We start from the raw sequence: 7,877 nt of genomic DNA, 5'->3' as shown, positions 1-7,877 counted from the left end.
GCAGGTAGGTTCTGGCAGCTAGTATGTGCCCTCGCTATGCATCTCGAAACAAAATGGTGTTAATTGAAGGCTCATTTTAGGTGTGGGTGATTCACACTGCTGAAGAGCACTTCGTGAAGGGCCATGCATGCCGACTTGTAAGAGGGCAGGATTTTGGTCTAAGGTTGAACGTTCGCTATCTTTGGTTTAAATTACATCTTTAGGCAAGTGCAAGTAATATGTATAGCGTAGCATTTGCCATTTGGGTGTCAGTCTAAGGAACAGTTTCTCGACTTTGCTACCGGGGACACCTATTGCAAAGTAGAATTAGAAGGCAACACGAATACATTTGCGTAAGTGGTTGTGATTGCTCAGCACTGTTTTTTAATTTATGGCAATTATTTATGAAACAAACTTCAGGGTCACACTAAAGAAATTTTATAGTCAAGTGATCACATCTTCGTGCTGCACAAACATTTGTATGCTGATGAACACGAATAGTTTATAGGAAGTTCAAGGATCTCTTTTGGGGTGAAAAGTGGTGTTAGGCGTCCAGATCTAATCTTGTTTGCACATTTATATGCACCCTAACTAAATTCCTCAGTTCGGTGGTTGTTTATGCACTAATTAACAAGTTTTACCACCTATTTCAAGAACAAATTTTAGCGTTTTTGTGGCAATACCTTTTTCTAGTTATTCATGTCTAGCGACGAATCTTTAAAAGCATAAATGCGGTACCAGCTCTAACGAATGAATATCCTCTGCCTGAGTTTTTTACGGGTGCATTCCGCACGTCAAAGAAAGTAAGTAAAGGTACCTTTTTCTATCATGATTATTGCATAAAGTAACAATCGAGGCAATATTCTACTGAATAAGTGGAAACTTTGCCTATTTCACCTAGTGCATTTATACCCAGCCATTCCATATCTCAAAATAATTTGTCGGACAAAAAACGTATTTGTCTATTTTTCTAATGAACTAAATGCCTCTCACTTGTTGTGCGCTAGCGAATGCACCACAAATCTGCCACACATCCCTGAAACGATACCACTTACCCTCCAGAAGAGATCGCATAGCGTGGATTTTCGCTGGTGCACGACCACACTGTTTCGTGGGGTTGCGTACTTTAGGCTCCTTGAATTACTATCCCAGATTTCTAGAATATGATTAAAATCACAATTTAAAGAGATTCAGGATTTTATATGAGTTTAGGCTTTGATTAGATATTAAGGTACCGACTCCAGCTATAAACTATTTAAGCAATTTTAAAATCCTTACTAGCTCTTAGCACATTAAGACAAGCTCTTGTTGAGAAAATGCCCCGCCATTGAATATTTCGAATTTTCACTAAGTAGCAAAAAGTAAAGCAGTGAGAAGCTACTTTGGATGAGAATCTTGCACACTGCTTGTTGGTATGAAGCATCAAGTTTAAAACCCGAAGTATTCTGCATTTTCTACTTCAACGCTTTAAATGTTAGCTCCTGTCATTAAATAGAAAGCATGCTGACATTCAGTACATCTGATTTTTGTAGTCTCCAAGTTTTCGGTGTGGTATATTTGACCTCGTTTATTTAGTAGATCCAAGTATTGCGAGAATTGCTTGACGTAGCCAAAAGATGTACGCCCAATCTTGTCTATTGATGCAATTTCCTCTATTTTGATTGGCTAATAAATGATGAAATTTACCTTGAGGTGCGTGGATTGGTCTTCCCCGACCAATGGGGATAAACCTTACAACGGATGTAAGATACTTTGAGGATTAAACTCGATCACATAATATTTTATTCGAGATTACAATTGCACTTGGATTTTGCGCATGTTTTAATTCCACTGCTGGTAAGTTTGATATATTTCTATGCACTGGTTTACACATTCATTACTAAGCCACCAGGTGCTTTTCATTTTCTTAGTTTGAGTTGCTGTTAAAAAGAGCAATCTTTTAAGTGGACAAAGTTATCACTTGACACACATTCCCGCAGATGCTGGGCTGCTTAGACATGCTTCCGTGTTAGAGACAGCTTACAGCGTTCGCTTTTAGGAATAATTTTATAGCGAGTCATGCAAAATCTGCCGTTTCCATTAATAATGGTTTTGTGCCCGTGCTCCTGGATACAATCCACGCTTTATGGATGAATTATCAAAGACTTGAATAAACTGGATTTTTATCATCCGAAAACATATGAATCTCTTTTTTGACAATTCAATATTATTCAGTAACTTTGTACTCAAGCGCTGTTAATGGCGGACACATAAAAGGAGTTTATGCTCTGAATGGTGCTTTCGAATTTCCACTTTATCGTATCACCGATTCATGAGCGCGACCGCGACTCATTTTAAAGAAGTTTTTCGATTTATAGGGCATTACAAATAATACGATTGATAGCTCTGCGAATCAGATGAAAATCTTTCTATTAAGTGTATTTTTAAATATCCGAATTGGTCTGACTTTTGGTAAGCGAATTTGGTGTCAAAAAATTATATTTTCTGTCAAATTTTGACATTTTACATAATTTTTGGTAGCTGCGATTATTTGATCTATGCTCAACTTGGGTTCTTAATTTAATTTGGGATTGTTAATAGTTTATTTGCTCCAGTACAAAAACCAAACTTTAAAACTACTTTATCTTCAAGATTATTTCTGAACAGATGCAATGTAAATCTCCTTTGAAAGGCGTTCCTATTCGCCTGTTTTTATGCCAAATGGGGCACAAATATGCTTGCTGTTAAAAGGAAATGTGTAGTGGATGAGAATCGGTAACGGGACAGCGAGTGCAACTTCCTGCCTGAGCCCTGTCACATGTTAAAAGCATGGCACGAAATGGTTAAATTAGGTCGGAACAGAGCTGGCTAAGTATGCGTATTAATCAGTGAATAAGTATCTGTGGAAATTTATATTGCTTTATTGCTTGCATTTCACATCAATTTCATATACAAACTCCAAAACTCCTGTTTACTTGCAATTAATCTGGTGCTGAAAGTTACAGCCACTTATTATAAATTTAGCTGATGAGTATAAACTGTCTGTCAGGTTTTATGAGTATTTGAGGCTTTCACTGAAAAACAAACTTGGAATTGAACAAAAATTTAACAATCTTTAACGATACATCAAAATTAAAACGAACGAATTTATGCACGAAGTGTTTTCAACTTTGCCTTAAATATGGGCAAAATATGCTTGAAAAAGTGTTTATATTCGCGTAAAATGGATCCCAAGTTGAATGAATTAGTGTTATGAAGAAAATATCGGATATTATTTTTCGTAATGTGTGGAACCAAGTCTTCTGAGCTCTTTCAGGCTGAAATCCGTAGCTCGGTAGGTGTACTCGAAGTTGAATGCCTCAAGCTTCCATTCCATTCAACACGACAATGAACTGCTTTTTATCTGCATGAAGGCCAGCCGTATGAGTCCTGAGAAACATTGACCCTGAAAAACTTTGCACTGCAAATGATCCACCCTTAACTGGAGATTATTTTTGGATCTTATGGTTGATTGAAGCGACCGGTTGAAATGTGGACAGAGATACCACATTGCTTGTTTTATGTGGAGTAAAAAGAAATACCTATTACCAGGAGGTACGTATATCATGCTACGAGATTAATAAATGTTTTGTTTTTCAACTTAATAAAGTGACCGAAAAAACTGGATGCTAAAAGTGGGCAAATATATTATCACTTTTAGGGCAGAACGGCACTGTGATTTACGTAGCTTTGCACGATAGAAAGTACAAAAGGGATGCATTTCAAGTTACGAATTTTTTTTGATTATATCGATTCGAGTATTACTATTTTTTGTTTTTTTTTACCTTTGCTTGTCACTGAGACAACGCAAATGTTCCGAGCACCTCATGAGCCATGTTGATTGATCTACGTTCAAAGTTCAAATTTTTCACAGCAAAACTACTGATATCATAATCCAATTCATTGATAGACAAACTGCTTCCATATTGTTTGTATTTATCCCCACTTTTGTTCAGAAGAGAATACACCTTTAAATTTCGCCACCCGAAGTCACCTGTGTATTTTTATGCTTTTGGGAGCATTATTTGAATTTTGTCATCAAAAATCTAGCTGGGGCTTTTTAAATCAAAATTATTGTTTGAAAGCAGACTGTTTTTATTTAATGATACTTTATTGGCCGGAATTTTAAAGATTTGATTTTCATTTTTATGCAACATATTTCTAACTGGGAAATTAAGTGGACAGATATACACTTTTGCAGTAGAAGATTAAACAATCTCAGTTGTCGGACTGTTTGGACAGTTTGGTAGGTGTCCATTGAGCTTGTCCCTTTATGCCATAAGACCATAAACTTTGGAAAAGGCTTTGTGGCCCTCTGAGTCGTTAGAGTAACCCATTGAAAATCGTCGGAACATAGGACATTGGGGGTGGCTGGATTTTGTAACCTTCTTTACAGTTAATGCCTGATAAATTATTCTTTAATCATTTTAACATGTCTCTTTATGGTGAAGACGTAAAATCAAGATGAAATGGTTTCTGGTATTTGTCTACGTTATACACGATTAAATAAAGCATGTTTGGCTCATCTTGTTTTTTATTTCTCTAGCGAAGTACGCCGTTTTAAAACGAGTCTTTTGAGCTACACTTGATGGAAAACACGGCAAATAATTCCCCTTTAATTATGCAGTTTACCTAGCTCACATTATCAAAGGATCTGTGATTCTTTTCAGCGTGGTCCACTATAATTCCAACAGAATTAAAGTCACGTTAAAAGTGTTTCGCGACTGCAGATTTTTTAGCTTGCTCATTGATAAACGAAACATGGTAGCTTCATTTAAGCTGATACGAGGGACAGTCCTCCATATATTCCTGGTCTCACTCACAAGAAAAGACACGACTTGCCACAACCGATTTGAATTTGCAATAGGAACTAATGAATAATGAGTATTCTGCTTAAATTTTATTCAATTCAAGTGCTGTATTCTTCAACACCATAACTTTTAGTACGGACGTGGTGATACATTTGTTATCTCTTTCATTCCAAAAGGTCAGTTCCATACTTTGAGAAGAATACTCACTTTTCGAGTAATGAGTATCGTGAGATTTAATGTCGAATTTCATGAAGAACGACTGTGTTGGAAGCCGAGTGAATGGAGCTACTTGATGTTGCGAAAATGTTAACAGGCATCACAAGGGAGTGGTCTCTCAAAAAGGCGGTTGCTCCAGCAACACATGACATAATAATGTACTGTTAGTTTGTCTTGCGTATACCATTAATTGTTGCTTGGAAAGAAAGATATCAAATGTTTCGTTATTACTGAGAATTAAAATCTTGTTTCACGAAATGGTAGCTGAAATTAAAACCGAACCGTGTTGGCCTGGGATTTTAGCGAGCAATTCAGGGTTGTGCACATACAGAGATATGCTCATTTGTTTATGCGACTATTCCTCCCATCAAATTTTGGTGTTTACTAAATAGAATTTAATAATCGAATCTATCGTTTCCTACACGGTTGTGGGCCTAGAATTTCGCTTGGCAAATTGTTAACATTAACTGTGTGTAGAGTACTTTCCCTGGCACTAGCAACGTCAAGGGGAAGGGAGTCATGGAGCCAATTTGATTAGAAAGTGAATGAGATTAAGGAGAAGCGCCCGCTAAGTGAATAAACGTGTTTGATGGGCGGACGGAATCGATGGCCTCCACACCCAAACGGATGACTTCCACATATGCGCCATCGGGCGTGCGCGTGTGTATAGGGCGGGGGCTTGCAAGTGTTCGCAAAGCCCTTTTGGGTTAATAGCCCTGGCCCTAGGTGCACGCATCACCATTTCTGCAGAAGAATACACGAAACAGGTCCCTGTAAAGCACACTGAGGTGATTATCTTTATGCGGGACAAGCGTTTTACACTGCTCTAAAGTGTATCGTTACTTGTGCGAAATTTTAGTGCCGTCACCAACTGATAATTTGACTGTACTTTAAACTCATGCGTAAGATCAGTTAGCAATGTGGAGAAAGCCTTATTTAACCTCAAAAGCTGCGAATTTAAATTTTCTCCCTTTTTAAAATGGCATTTTAAATGCTATAAATGCTAACTACTTTTATTGGTCGACATCTTCTGGACACCTTTACTAAGCTTTTACGTAGTAATTATTCAATTGGTGAAAAAAAGTTTGAGGCGAAGAAATTAAATATGTCCATAAATTACCATGGAAGGAGTACTGGTTTCTCTGTTGGAAGGGGTATTTTGAACCCTCGTGTGATTCAATGGACCGAAAATTGGAGACATTTACGTGCGACATTTGACGGCAAGTTGCACGATAGAAAGACGAGGAACCCAGTACTATTTCACCTCAACTTTGTTCAGATACTACTTCCTCGAATGATTCGGCCAGTTCCTGCACAAATGCATATCTTAACAAAGGTGAAACTTCAGTACTTGGTATAGTCCAAAATATTGCAAATTAAATGCTGCATGTATAAATCTGCCAAAACCAAAATGCTAAATGTTTACTTCAAAACACTACTTTGATTGTTTGCTCAACTCTTCGTTTTGGTTACACAGGCGCTTAGGGCTCCGCCATTGTACTTCCGCCCTGCGGTATGGTCTCCGGGTCATGCCGGTCGGTAGTCCCTCCCCCTCTCCCCCCAACCTAGCCCTTTTGTACGCCGGCACTCCATTTTCTGCCTTAGGGTTATGAATAACTTCGGCCTCAGGATAGACTCGGAGCGCTAGAAACGCATTAAAGGCAAGCCACACTAGCGCGGTACTCGAAAAGAAACGAGTCTTTACTCGACCTGAAAAGGGGAAACTTGGAGAAGTGAAATTTCGCAATTTAAAAACATCGTGAGTATCCATATTTACGCTGTGTTAATATGCCTGCTCTCATTGCATCACGAGGATCTTTGCCATGCCAATTAAGTAGGAATCTTGTTTGGTGTAAAAGCCTCTCATTTAAAGCTAAAATACAAAATAATTCATAGACATTTATTAATTTGCTTGATAGTAACTTCATAAGCGACTTCACCATGTAATTTCCTCGTGGAACCGCTAGTCACCACAAAAGCCTTATCTGATAATTATTTAAATTTGAAGGCTTTTTACGTCTGAATCTCCGCAAACATTTACATCTTTTTATTTTTAATTCCAGCAGATGTGCTCGCATTAGAATTCATGGCAACCTTTCGAGAGATATTGCCGTGTTAAGAAAAAATACTCTCCTTATTTTTTGGCTTACAAAAGCAGTATGAGCTTTATTGTAGCTAAATTCCAAACTGAAATAACAATCTGCCTTTGCAAACTATATCAACCGAAATATTTTGTTTTCGTCAATTGAGTTTAACTTTATTGGTTATTGCCCCTATCACACCCGCCTACTCGATCCTGGGAGTCACCGAAATCTTGTGAGCTCAAAAATAATAATGGAAGCATATGTCCTCACGTATTATAAATTATAAACTTTGACCTCATTTCGCCAGTCCAGTGGCGCCGACTGGGGCAATGCCACGCAGGACAATCGACGGGAGATAGCATCGCTAGGCGTGGTTATTAGAGATAAGGCAGGCTTCTGAGAGGCCTTGGTTAAGGCCTACTAATTTTTTAACCTTCAGAACCCATGTTTAAAATAAGAAAGGACGTTATTAGTGCATTAAACAGACTCTGTCAAAATAAGACAAGGGTTTATTCCCATTGAGGCAAGCCCCACTCTTACATGATTTCTGGCTACCTATAGTTAGTAACCAAAAACATAACTAACGTATATGTAACCAAATGAAAAAAATGCTGACCTTTTCACTGAATGTCAGATAACTTCAACAGGTACCGTTCAATTCCTAATATCCATTGTCTAGCAGCAATTGGAGCAAGGTGCTATATTCATGATATAGTTATCAAATATTATAAACATGCATGTTGGAACCTTGGTCTCGGTATCAACAACG

The sequence above is a fragment of the Echinococcus granulosus genome (assembly GCF_000524195.1).
Source record: "Echinococcus granulosus chromosome Unknown EG_S00016, whole genome shotgun sequence".
NCBI lineage: Eukaryota > Metazoa > Platyhelminthes > Cestoda > Cyclophyllidea > Taeniidae > Echinococcus > Echinococcus granulosus.
Note: the sequence above shows the minus strand (reverse complement) of the source record.